General features: G+C 42.8%; 1 pseudogene; it reads right to left on the bottom strand.

Moving 5' to 3' along the window:
- LOC121572544 overlaps positions 1-13,923 on the bottom strand; it is a 69,562-nt pseudogene that overhangs the window by 41,921 nt on the left and 13,718 nt on the right.

Raw genomic sequence — 13,923 nt, forward strand, 5'->3', positions numbered from 1 at the left:
AGTGCCGTTCGAGATTCTGCGCAGATTATTAAAGCAATTGTGAAGATCTCCACAGACCTGCAATGACTGCATGCTATCTTGAAGATGCACGCTTTATATGGTTACATAAGAAGAAACGTATAGTTACAGTAACCTCCAAATGTGGCCATGGATGTGTTACTCAACCAAATATCAACATTTAAAGGAGATGTACAGTGCCTTGCAAAAGTATTCATCCCACTTGGCGTTTTTCCTATTTTGTTGCATTACAACCTGTAAAATAAATGGATTTTTATTTGGATTTCATATAATGGACACACACAAAATAGTCCAAATTGGTGAAGTGAAATGAAAAAAATAACTTGTTACAGAAACGTCTAAAAAATAAGTAACGGAAAGTGGTGCGTGCATATGTATTCACCCCCTTTGCTATGAAGCCCCTAAATAAGATCTGGTGCAACCAATTACCTTCAAAATACACATAATTAGTTAAATAAAGTCCACGTGTGTAATCAGTGTCACATGATCTCAGTATATATACACCTGTTCTGAAAGGCCCCAGAGTCTGCAACACCACTAAGCAAGGGGCACCACCAAGCAAGCGGCACCATGAAGACCAAGGAGCTCTCCAAACAGGTCAGGGACAAAGTTGTGGAGAAGTACAGATCAGGTTTGAGTTATAAAAAAATATCCGAAACATTGAACATCCCACGGAGCACCATTAAATCCATTATTAACAAATGGAAAGAATATGGCACCACAACAAACCTGCCAAGAGAGGGCCGCCCACCAAAACTCACGGACCAGGCAAGGAGGGCATTAATCAGAGAGGCAACAAAGAGACAAAAAGATAACCTTGAAGGAGATGCAAAGGTCCACAGCAGAGATTGGAGTATCTGTCCATAGGACCACTTTAAGCCATACACTCCACAGAGCTGGGCTTTATGGAAGAGTGGCCAGAAAAAAAGCCATTGCTTAAAGAAAGAAATAAGCAAACACATTTGGTGTTCACCAAAAGGCATGAGGAAGACTCCCCAAACATATGGAAGAAGGTACTCTGGTCAGATGAGACTAAAATTGAGCTTTTTGGGCATCAAGGAAAACGCTATGTCTGGTGCAAACACAACACCTCTCATCACCCCGAGAACACCATCCCCACAGTGAAGCATGGTGGTGGCAGCATCATGCTGTGGGGATGTTTTTCATCGGCAGGGACTGGGAAACTGGTCAGAATTGAAGGAATGATGGATGGCGCTAAATACAGGGAAATTCCTGAGGGAAACCGGTTTCAGTCTTCCAGAGAATTGAGACTGGGACGGAGGTTCACCTTCCAGCAGGACAATGACACTAAGCATACTGCTAAAGCAACATTGGAGTGGTTTAAATGTCTTGGAATGACCTAGTCAAAGCCCAGACCTCAATCCAATTAAGAATCTGTGGTATGACTTAAAGATTGCTGTACACCAGCGGAACCCATCCAACTTGAAGGAGCTGGAGCAGTTTTGCCTTGAAGAATGGGCAAAAATACCAGTGGCTAGATGTGCCAAGCTTATAGAGACATACCCCAAGAGACTTGCAGCTGTAATTGCTGCAAAAGGTGGCTCTACAAAGTATTGACTTTGATGGGGTGAATAGTTATGCACGCTCAAGTTCTGTTTGTTTTTTTCTTATTCCTTGTTTGTTTCACAATTAAAAATATTTTGCATCTTCAAAGTGGTAGGCATGTTGTGTAAGTCAAATGATACAAACCCCCCAAAAATCAATTTTAATTCCAGGTTGTAAGGCAACAAAATAGGAAAAATGCCAAGGGGGGTGAATACTTTTGCAAGCCACTGTAGTAGTAGTCGTAGTAGTAATAGCAGACTAGTTGTAGTAGTAAAGTGCCTTCAGAAAGTATTCATACCCCTTGACTTATTCAACATTTTGATGTGTTACAGCCTGAATTAAAAATGGATTAAATAGATTCTCACCCATCTACACACAATACCCCATAATGACAAAGTGAAAACATGTTTAGACATTTTTGCAAATGTATTGAAATATCTTTATTTACATAAGTATTCACACCCGAGTCAATACTTTGTAGAAACAACTTTGGCGGCGATTACAGCTTTGAGTCGTCTTGGGTATGTCTGGATCAGCTTTGCAGATGTGGATTTAGAGATTATTACCTATTCTTCCTTGCAGATTTGCTCAAGCTCTATTAAGTTAGATGGGTGGCGGTGAACAGCAATTTTCCAGTCTTTCCACAGATTTTCAAATGGGATTCAAGTCTGGACTTTGGCTGGGCCACTCAAGGACTTTCACATTCTTGTTCTGAAGCTATTCTAGCGTTGCTTTGGCTGTATGCTTGTGGTCATTGTCCTGTTGGAAGGTAAATCTTCGCCCCAGTCTAAGGTCGTTTGCACACTGAAGCAGGTTCTCATCAAGGATTTGCCTGTATTTGGCTCCATTCATGGTTCCCTCTATCCTTTACCAGTCTCCCTGTCCCTGCCACTGAAAAGCATCCTCATAGCATAGTAAAAATGTTATCAGACCACAGAATCTTTTGCCTTATGCTTTCAGTCTTTCACGTGCCTTTTTGCAAACTCCAGGCATGCTGTCGTGCCTTTTTCTCAGGAGTGGCTTCCGTCTGGCCACTCTCCCATAAAGCCCAGATTGGTGAAGTGCTGTAGAGACTGTTGTCCTTCTGGCAGGTTCTCCCATCTCAGCCAAGGAACTCTGTAGTTCTGTCAGAGAGTGGTAATTCGGTTCTTGGTCATCTCCCTGACCAAGGTCCTTCTTGCCCGGTTGCTCAGTTTGGTCAGACGGCCAGCTCTAGGCAGAGACTGGGTAGTTCCATATTTTGTCAATTTCCCAATGATGGAGACCACTGTGCTCTTTGAAACGTTCAACACTCTAGAAATTGTTTTAAACCCTTCCCCAGATCTATGCCTCATCACAATTCCATCTCGGAGATCTACGGACAGTTCCTTGGACTTCATGGTATAGTTTCTGCTCTGACATGCATTGTCAACTGTGGGACCTTATATAAAACAGGTGTGATTCTTTCTAAATCATGTCCAAACAATTGAATTGGCCACAGGTGCACTCCAATCAAGTTGTAGTGACATCTCAAGGATGATCAAAGGTCATTTGATATATATTTAATAAATTTTGAATTCAGGCTGTAACAACAAAATGTGGAATAACTCAAGCGGTTTGAATACTTTCTGATGGCACTGTAGTAGAAGTAGCAGTAATATAGTAGCAGTAGCAGTAGCAGTAGTAGTAGTTGACTAGTAGTAGTATTAGTAGAAGTAGTAGCAGTAATATAGTAGCAGTAACATAGTAGCAGTAGTTGTAGTTGACTAGTAGTAGTAGTAGTAGTAATATTGTAGCAGTAGCAGTAGTAGTAGTTGACTAGTACTAGTAGTACTACTACTAGTAGTAGTAGTAGTACTAGTAGCAACAATAGTAGTAGTAGCAGCTGACTAGTTGTAGTAGTAGTAGCAGCAGCAGCAGCAGTAGTAATAGCAGCAGCAACAGTAGTAGTAGCAGCTGACTAGTTGTAGTAGTAGTAGTAGTAGTAGTAGTAGTAGTAGTAGTAGTAGTAGTAGTAGTAGTAGTAGCAGCTGACTAGTTGTAGTAGTAGACTAGTTGTAGTAGCAGCAGCAGCAATAGTAGTAGACTAGTTGTAGTAGCAGCAGTAGTAGTAGTAGTAGTAGTAGTAGTAGACTAGTTGTAGTAGCAGCAGCAGCAGTAGTAGTACACTAGTTGTAGTAGCAGCAGTAGCAATAGTAGTAGACTAGTTGTAGTAGCAGTAGTAGTAGTAGTAGTAGTAGTAGTAGACTAGTTGTAGTAGCAGCAGCAGCAGTAGCAATAGTAGTAGACTAGTTGTAGTAGCAGTAGTAGTAGTAGTAGTAGTAGTAGTAGTACACTAGTTGTAGTAGCAGCAGTAGCAATAGTAGTAGACTAGTTGTAGTAGCATTAGTAGTAGTAGTACACTAGTTGTAGTAGCAGCAGCAGCAGTAGCAATAGTAGTAGACTAGTTGTAGTAGTAGTAGTAGTAGTAGTAGCAGTAGTAGACTAGTTGTAGTAGCAGCAGCAGCAGTAGCAATAGTAGTAGACTAGTTGTAGTAGCAGTAGTAGTAGTAGTAGTAGTAGACTAGTTGTAGTAGCAGCAGCAGCAATAGTAGTAGACTAGTAGTAGTAGTAGTAGTAGACTAGTTGTAGTAGCAGCAGCAGCAATAGTAGTATACTAGTTGTAGTAGCAGCAGCAATAGTTGTAGACTAGTTGTAGTAGCAGTAGTAGTAGTAGTAGTAGTAGACTAGTTGTAGTAGCAGACTAGTTGTAGTAGCAGTAGTATACGAGTTGTAGTAGCAGCAGCAGTAGCAATAGTTGTAGACTAGTTGTAGTAGCATTAGTAGTAGTAGTAGTAGTAGTAGTAGTAGACTAGTTGTAGTAGCAGCAGCAGCAGCAGTAGCAATAGTAGTAGACTAGTTGTAGTAGCAGTAGTAATAGTAGTAGTAGTTGTAGTAGCAGACTAGTTGTAGTAGCAGCAGCAGCGGTAGCAATAGTAGTAGACTAGTTGTAGTAGCAGCAGTAGTAGTAGTAGACTAGTTGTAGTAGCAATAGTAGTAGACGAGTTGTAGTAGCAGCAGCAGTAGCAATAGTAGTAGACTAGTTGTAGTAGCAGTAGTAGTAGTTGTAGACTAGTTGTAGTAGTAGTAGTAGTAGTAGTAGTAGTAAACTAGTTGTAGTAGCAGCAGCAGCAGTAGCAATAGTAGTAGACTAGTTGTAGTAGTAGTAGTAGTAGTAGTAGCAGTAGTAGACTAGTTGTAGTAGCAGCAGCAGCAGTAGCAATAGTAGTAGACTAGATGTAGTAGCAGTAGTAGTAGTAGTAGTAGACTAGTTGTAGTAGCAGCAGCAGCAATAGTAGTAGACTAGTAGTAGTAGTAGTAGTAGACTAGTTGTAGTAGCAGCAGCAGCAATAGTAGTATACTAGTTGTAGTAGCAGCAGCAATAGTTGTAGACTAGTTGTAGTAGCAGTAGTAGTAGTAGTAGTAGTAGTAGTAGACTAGTTGTAGTAGCAGACTAGTTGTAGTAGCAGTAGTATACGAGTTGTAGTAGCAGCAGCAGTAGCAATAGTTGTAGACTAGTTGTAGTAGCATTAGTAGTAGTAGTAGTAGTAGTAGTAGACTAGTTGTAGTAGCAGCAGCAGCAGCAGTAGCAATAGTAGTAGACTAGTTGTAGTAGCAGTAGTAATAGTAGTAGTAGTTGTAGTAGCAGACTAGTTGTAGTAGCAGCAGCAGCGGTAGCAATAGTAGTAGACTAGTTGTAGTAGCAGTAGTAATAGTAGTAGGAGTTGTAGTAGCAGCATCAGCGGTAGCAATAGTAGTAGACTAGTTGTAGTAGCAGTAGTAATAGTAGTAGTAGTTGTAGTAGTAGACTAGTTGTAGTAGCAGCAGCAGCGGTAGCAATAGTAGTAGACTAGTTGTAGTAGCAGCAGTAGTAGTAGTAGACTAGTTGTAGTAGCAATAGTAGTAGACGAGTTGTAGTAGCAGCAGCAGTAGCAATAGTAGTAGACTAGTTGTAGTAGCAGTAGTAGTAGTTGTAGACTAGTTGTAGTAGTAGTAGTAGTAGTAGTAGTAGTAGTAAACTAGTTGTAGTAGCAGCAGCAGCAGCAGTAGCAATAGTAGTAGACGAGTTGTAGTAGCAGCAGCAGTAGCAATAGTAGTAGACTAGTTGTAGTAGCAGTAGTAGTAGTTGTAGACTAGTTGTAGTAGTAGTAGTAGTAAGTAGTAGTAGTAGTAGTAGTAAACTAGTTGTAGTAGCAGCAGCAGCAGCAGTAGCAATAGTAGTAGACTAGTTGTAGTAGCAGTAGTAATAGTAGTAGTAGTAGTAGTAGTAGACTAGTTGTAGTAGCAGCAGCAGCAATAGTAGTAGACTAGTTGTAGTAGCAGCAGCAGCAATAGTTGTAGACTAGTTGTAGTAGCAGTAGTAGTAGTAGTAGTAGACTAGTTGTAGTAGCAGACTAGTTGTAGTAGCAGTAGTATACTAGTTGTAGCAGCAGCAGCAGCAGTAGCAATAGTTGTAGACTAGTTGTAGCAGCAGTATTAGTAGTAGTAGTTGTAGTAGCAGACTAGTTGTAGTAGCAGCAGCAGCAGTAGCAATAGTAGTAGACTAGTTGTAGTAGCAGTATTAGTAGTAGTAGTTGTAGTAGCAGACTAGTTGTAGTAGCAGCAGCAGCGGTAGCAATAGTAGTAGACTAGTTGTAGTAGCAGTAGTAATAGTAGTAGGAGTTGTAGTAGTAGACTAGTTGTAGTAGTAGCAGCAGCAGCAGCAATAGTAGTAGACTAGTTGTAGTAGCAGCAGTAGTAGTAGTAGACTAGTTGTAGTAGCAATAGTAGTAGACGAGTTGTAGTAGCAGCAGCAGTAGCAATAGTAGTAGACTAGTTGTAGTAGCAGTAGTAGTAGTTGTAGACTAGTTGTAGTAGTAGTAGTAGTAGTAGTAGTAAACTAGTTGTAGTAGCAGCAGCAGCAGCAGTAGCAATAGTAGTAGACTAGTTGTAGTAGCAGTAGTAATAGTAGTAGTAGTTGTAGTAGTAGACTAGTTGTAGTAGCAGCAGCAGCGGTAGCAATAGTAGTAGACTAGTTGTAGTAGCAGCAGTAGTAGTAGTAGACTAGTTGTAGTAGCAATAGTAGTAGACGAGTTGTAGTAGCAGCAGCAGTAGCAATAGTAGTAGACTAGTTGTAGTAGCAGTAGTAGTAGACTAGTTGTAGTAGCTGTAGTAGTAGTTGTAGACTAGTTGTAGTAGTAGTAGTAGTAGTAGTAGTAGTAGTAGTAGTAGTAGTAGTAAACTAGTTGTAGTAGCAGCAGCAGCAATAGTAGTAGACTAGTTGTAGTAGTAGTAGTAGTAGTAGTAGTAGTAGTAGTAGTAGTAGTAGTAGTAGTAGTAGTAGTAGACTAGTTGTAGCAGCAGCAGCAGCAATAGTAGTAGACTAGTTGTAGTAGCAGTAGTAGTAGTAGTAGACTAGTTGTAGTAGCAGTAGTAGTAGTAGTAGACTAGTTGTAGTAGCAGTAGTAGTAGTAGTAGACTAGTAGTAGTAGCAGCAGCAGTAGCAATAGTAGTAGACTAGTTGTAGTAGCAGTAGTAGTAGTAGTTGTAGTAGTAGACGAGTTGTAGTAGCAGCAGCAGTAGCAATAGTAGTAGACTAGTTGTAGTAGCAGTAGTAGTAGTTGTAGACTAGTTGTAGTAGTAGTAGTAGTAGTAGTAGTAAACTAGTTGTAGTAACAGCAGCAGCAGCAGTAGCAATAGTAGTAGACTAGTTGTAGTAGCAGTAGTAATAGTAGTAGTAGTTGTAGTAGTAGACTAGTTGTAGTAGCAGCAGCAGCGGTAGCAATAGTAGTAGACTAGTTGTAGTAGCAGCAGTAGTAGTAGTAGACTAGTTGTAGTAGCAATAGTAGTAGATGAGTTGTAGTAGCAGCAGCAGTAGCAATAGTAGTAGACTAGTTGTAGTAGCAGTAGTAGTAGTAGTAGACTAGTTGTAGTAGCTGTAGTAGTAGTTGTAGACTAGTTGTAGTAGTAGTAGTAGTAAACTAGTTGTAGTAGCAGCAGCAGCAATAGTAGTAGACTAGTTGTAGTAGTAGTAGTAGTAGTAGTAGTAGTAGTAGTAGTAGTAGACTAGTTGTAGCAGCAGCAGCAGCAATAGTAGTAGACTAGTTGTAGTAGCAGTAGTAGTAGTAGTAGACTAGTTGTAGTAGCAGTAGTAGTAGTAGTAGACTAGTTGTAATAGCAGTAGTAGTAGTAGACTAGTAGTAGTAGCAGCAGCAGTAGCAATAGTAGTAGACTAGTTGTAGTAGCAGTAGTAGTAGTAGTTGTAGTAGTAGACTAGTTGTAGTAGCATTTACATTTTAGTCATTTAGTAGACACTCTTATCCAGAGCAACTTACAGTTAGTGAGTGCATACATTTTCATACTGGCCCCCCGTGGGAAACGAACCCACAACCCTGGCGTTGCAAGCGCCATGCTCTACCAACTGAGCTACAGGGGACCCAGTAGTAGTAGTAGTAGTAGTAGTAGTAGTAGAAGTAGCAGTAGTAGTTGACTAGTTGTAGTAGTAGGTTTATCCTAGATCTGACTGTAGCTTAAATTATGTAACCTGGGGCCCATAGCACTAACAACATCCCTGCCAAGCTGCTGCTAGCTCCATTATTCTCCCTCCTAAAGAGGCCCAGCCATCAAGGACCTTCAAAGACAAGTTCCCTGTCGATAAGGCTGAACTAATGACGTCTATAAAGCCGGCCGCTATCACTTTGAGTGGCACCTATCTCCCCCTGCCATTCAGGGGATAGCCGACGAGGAGAGACAGCGACGCAACATTAAACAGATTGATTTTTATTCTGCATACAACAGGCCTGCCGTAAATCACGCAAAACTCAAGAGGCACACAACAAAAAACGTCATCAGTCTTGTTTACTAGAGAGAAAACAATATGGACGCGAGGCGCGACGCGGGGTCTTATCGCTGGCCAGCGGGTAGAGGGGGAAGAATTAAACAAGAACGACAGAAAAGAGGGGGATGGCATATTTCACAGAAGACGAGGACTTAATGATGTCTGGAAACGGACGAGAAGAGAAGGCCGTACGGTACAGTAAAGGGATAGTTCACATCATTGCTCAGCTTTGTCCATCCACAGGTTTATACTAAACAGCCTGGTCCCTCTCTAGGTTTCTTCCTTCTAGGGAGTTTTGCCTGGCCACTCTGCAACCGTCTCTGCTCGCTCTTTGTGGTCTAGGCAGGGTTACTGTAAACTACAATCAGTCACGTCTGAGGAGGGAGGGATGCTCTGGTCTATTGGCCTCCCTGGTGCTTAATTACTAGTATGGCTCGTCGTTAGTACTTGGTGCTTAACTCCGCGGTGGGCCTAGCCACCCCACTGCTCGCCCCGACCCTCCGCTAAATTTGACCAATTACTCTAATCATCACGGAGGGGGTGAGGTTTCCTTTGTAAAGGCGTTAATTAAGACCTAGCCAAGGCTAGCCATTTACTGCCTGGCCTTCGGTTCACCGAACTCAGTCCTGGGGCGTGTTCAGTAGGGAACACCGTAGCAATACGTTTTGCAACGGAAAATGAAAACTAGCATATCTTATTGGAGTTCCGGTTGTACCTCCCCAATTTCACTCCCTTTTCAAAACCTTTTCTCCCTACTGGACAGGAGTCGGATCTAGAAAAGGGATAGGTCTCCTTCTGGTGCAGACAGGACATGTGGAAGGCCTTAGCAATGCCATCTATCCCAATTGCGAACATTTCATTGGAATCAGTAACAAAATGTCTTTGTGTTTTGCTCTGTCCACTGTTTCGGTGTGCTTCCATGGACCGGGCGTGGAGTTTTTGAGATGAATAATAACCTTTTGTCAAAGGATATTACAATGTGAATACCATTTCACCTATTTAGCTGTCCACTCGATGTGAGTGCAGTGGGGAGGAAAAATATCTGCTATTAGGCTTAAATCATTGAGATGTACGATAGACGTTGGTGTGCCAATAAAACATCGTATTTTATTTTTCTTTGTAGGCCGGGAAACTGTCAGTTCAAAGAGGTTTGTACCCGTTTGAAAAAAAAGGACAGGAACAGTTCACAGCATCACTTCATATATTATGCAATATCATGCTGAACAAAGACAGAGGCTATTCCAGGTGTGTTTTAGAATAGGAGTGCTGATCTAGGATAAGTTTTGCCTTTTTGATCGCAATAAATAAGATTACATGGACAGGGAGGACATGATCCTAGATCAGCACTAATATTCTGAGATGCTTGATACATAGAGTGGCTTGCGAAAGTATTCACCCCCCTTGGCATTTTTCCTATTTTGTTGCCTTACAACCTGGAATTAAAATGGATTTTTTGTGGGTTTGTATCATTTGATTAAACAACATGCCTACCACTCTGAAGATGCAAAATATTTTTTCTTGTGAAACAATCAAGAAATAAGACAAAAAAACAGAAAACTTGAGTGTGCATAACTATTCACCCCACCAAAGTCAATACTTTGTAGAACCACCTTTTGCAGCAATTACAGCTGCAAGTCTCTTGGGGTATGTCTCTATAAGCTTGGCACATCTAGCCACTGGTATTTTTGCCCATTCGTCAAGGCAAAACTGCTCCAGCTCATTCAAGTTGGATGGCTTCCACTGGTGTACAGCAATCTTTAAGTCATACCACAGATTCTCAATTGGATTGAGGTCTGGGCTTTGACTAGGCCATTCCAAGACATTTAAATGTTTCCCCTTAAACCACTAGTGTTGCTTTAGCAGTATGCTTAGGGTCATTGTCCTGCTGGAAGGTGAACCTCCATCCCAGTCTCAAATCTCTGGAAGACTGAATTTCCCTGTATTTAGCGCCATCCATCATTCCTTCAATTCTTAGCAGACGCTCTTATCCAGTGCATACATTTTTTTCATACTGGTCCCTCGTGGGAATCGAACCCACAACCCTGGCGTTGCAAGCGCCATGCTCAACCAACTGAGCTACACGGGACTACTAAGGAAAGAAGGACAGTATAATACGTTCTCTCCAACAATGGGATTTAAAGCTGTAATCCTTAATGGTGAAACTGCCATGGCCATTTTAAAATATTACAACAACAAAGAAGTTACTGCAAACAACTTACCGATAGAACAGCAGCATAAGTACTGCACTTTTTGGGGGGGGTTTCGATGCACAAAGCTCCCCATCTTTGCTTCGTCAAACAAAACAAAACAGAGAAATAGTAATGCCGTCTTTTTGTAGGCACTAACTCCGCTATGGTTCGTTGGACAAAGCCTATGGGGAAATGAATGGAGTTTTCTATTCCCCATTAATTTTCCCCATAGGAATGGCTGAACAAACCAGAGGTAACTAATTTCAGTTTTTTAGGAGCTGGAGAGCTCCATAACGGCGGCCGTGGGGTGGACGGTGGCGCTGTTACTGCGGAAGGTTATCTAAGGTCTCTCCCAGAATTCACCTGTCACTCCTGAAACTCAGGGGCAGATGGGGAGGAACTTACAACTTCCACACTTCTCTTAAATTTAGCCCAGCACTGATGAAAACAGCAGATGTTCTGTGTTCCAAGAGGGAGAAAAAGAGAGAGATATAGAGAGAGACATAGAGATAGACATAGAGAGAGAGAGATAGATGGAGGGAGGGAGGGAGAGAGAGAGGGGGGAGAGAGAGAGAGAGAGGGGAGGGAGGGAGGGAGAGAGAGGGGGAGGGAGGGAGGGAGAGAGCTAGAGAGAGAGAGCTAGAGAGAGAGAGAGACAGAGAGGGAGAGCGAGAGAGAGAGAGCGAGAGAGCGAGAGCGGGAGGGAGAGAGAAGGATCTGGTATGTCTTTCGTTATCCCTTCTTCTCCTGTGGCTTCTCTCTGCAGCAGCCTCTAAAGAGGCCTATGACTGATAGCAAGGAGACAGGGAGGAAACCAACCCATACAAGCCCAACCTACAGTGTAGAACTGTAGACTAATGCCCGCTTCATCCGCCTCTAACAATGCCATTTCTACAATCCAACACCACATCAGTAACAGAAGTCAAATTATAAACCGGGTAGTTTGGGTCCTGGATATCAGACAATATACCATGGGTATGACACAATATTACTTGTTTACTGTTCTAATAAAGTTGGTAACCCGTTTATAATAGCAATAAGGCACCTCAGGGGGCTCCGCATTGCGTTGTGCATAAGAACAACCCTTAGCCGTGGCATATTGGCCATGGGGGGGTTTGACCTTTACCAGTGTAGGATTTGAAAAACAACAAAGCTGTGAAAGGAGAGGGCTGTGTCCCAAACGGCACTCTATTCTCTATGTAGTGCACTATATAGGGAATAGGGTGCCATTTGGGCCACAACTAGAAGCCTCCTGTTGACACTGACCTGCTCCACCCACACACCCGAGCCCTCCTCTGGAGCCCACAAGATCATGGTCTTGTCCATGGACGCAGAGAGCAGGCTCAGAGACTGATGCTGGTCGCCACCTGTAGGGGGAGACAAAGAGCATCACAATGAAGGAACTTCAGTAGTGAAGTTGCCCATAGACGCTGATCTGGGTTCAGTTTGCACATTTCCCCCACTAATGGTTAAGTTTAGGATTGGGGCAGGGAAAGCTGATCCTAGATTTGCACCTAGGGGAAACTTCCACCCCTGGAGCCACAATACAGAAACGCAGGTTGGACGGATAAAACATAATGAAAGAACCGCAGCAGACAGACAGTGAGTGACGTGAACTAATAGAAGAGTTTAGGGTTCACCCTTTCTGATTTAATGGGCGTATGGTAGGCCCATCAAACAAATCACTCACTCTCCCTCCAACACCATCAAATCATTGAGTAGTATGGCACCTCCACATCACAGTGAAATAAGAAAAGTCTGATGTGGGGACTGAATGGCGTATAGGTTGACGGTCTAGTACCTTTGATGACAGGGGGCTGCCAGTGGACTCCATAGACCTTGTTCTCGTGTCCGGCCAGGACTGACTCTAGCGTCACTGCAAACACTGAGGAGGCATCTGGGGTGAGGAGACAACATGCATACATTACATGACCAAAAGTATGTGGACACCTGCTCGACGAACATCTCATTCCAAAATCATGGGCATTAATATGGAGTTGGTCCCCCCTTTGCTGCTATAACAGCCTCCACTCTTCTCTGAAAGCTTTCCACTAGATGTTGGAACATTGCTGCGGGGACTTGCTTCCATTCAGCCACAAGATAATTAGTGAGGTCGGGCACTGATGTTGGACGATTAGGCCTGGCTCACAGTTGGCGTTCCAATTCATCCCAAAGGTGTTCGATGGGGTTGAGGTCAGGGTTCTGTGCAGGCCAGTCAAGTTCTTCCACACTGATCTCGACAAACCATTTCTGTATGGACCTCACTTTGTACATGGGGGCATTACATGCTGAAACAGGAAAGGGCCTTCCCCAAACTGTTGCCACAAAGTTGGAAGCACAGAATCGTCTAGAATGTAGCGTTAACATTTCCCTTCACTGGAACTAAGGGGCCTAGCCCGAACCATTAAAAACAGCCCCAGACCATTATTCCTCCTCCACCAAACTTTACAGTTGGCACTATGCATTGGGGCAGGTAGCGTTCTCCTGGCATCCGCCAAATCCAGATTTGTCCGTCGGCTGGCAGATGAAGAAGCATGATTCATCACTCCAGAGAACGCGATTCCACTGCTCCGGAGTCCAATGGCGGCAAGATTTTCACCACTCCAGCCGACACTTAGCATTGCGCATGATCTTAGGCTTGTTTGTGCGGCTGCTCAGCCATGGAAACCCATTTCATGAAGCTCCCGACGAACAGTTATTGTGCTGACGTTGCTTCCAGAGGCAGTTTGGAACTCGGTAGTGAGTGTTGCAACCAAGGACAGACGATTTTTATGCGCTACGCGCTTCAGCACTTGCCGGTCCCATTCTGTGAGCTTGTGTGGCCTACCACTTCGCGGCTGAGCCGTTGTTGCTCCTAGACGTTTCCACTTCACAATAACAGCACTTACAGTTGACCGGGGCAGCTCTAGTAGGGCAGAAATTTTACGAAATGACTTGTTGGAAAGGTGGCATCCTATGACGGTGCCATGTTGAAAGTCACTGAGCTCTTCAGTAAGGCCATTCTACTGCCAATGTTTGTCTATGGAGATTGCTCGATTTTAAACACCTGTCAGCAACGGGTATAGCCGAATCCACTAATTTGAAGGGGTATCCATATACTTTTGTATATATAGTGTACATGAATCTTTAGTAGAATGGTATGATTGTACATTAAGCTCCATCCACATTTGTGTGATAACGTACTCAGTCAAATACATTTTTAGAATCATACGATCGAACAATCCACATTCCCCTGATTAAAATAACACATCAATCCAATGAACATTGGAAATGACATTCACATGAATGATCACGACTGTTTATTAATACATTAAC

The sequence above is a fragment of the Coregonus clupeaformis genome, chromosome 8 (genome assembly GCF_020615455.1).
Source record: "Coregonus clupeaformis isolate EN_2021a chromosome 8, ASM2061545v1, whole genome shotgun sequence".
Taxonomy (NCBI): Eukaryota; Metazoa; Chordata; class Actinopteri; order Salmoniformes; family Salmonidae; genus Coregonus; species Coregonus clupeaformis.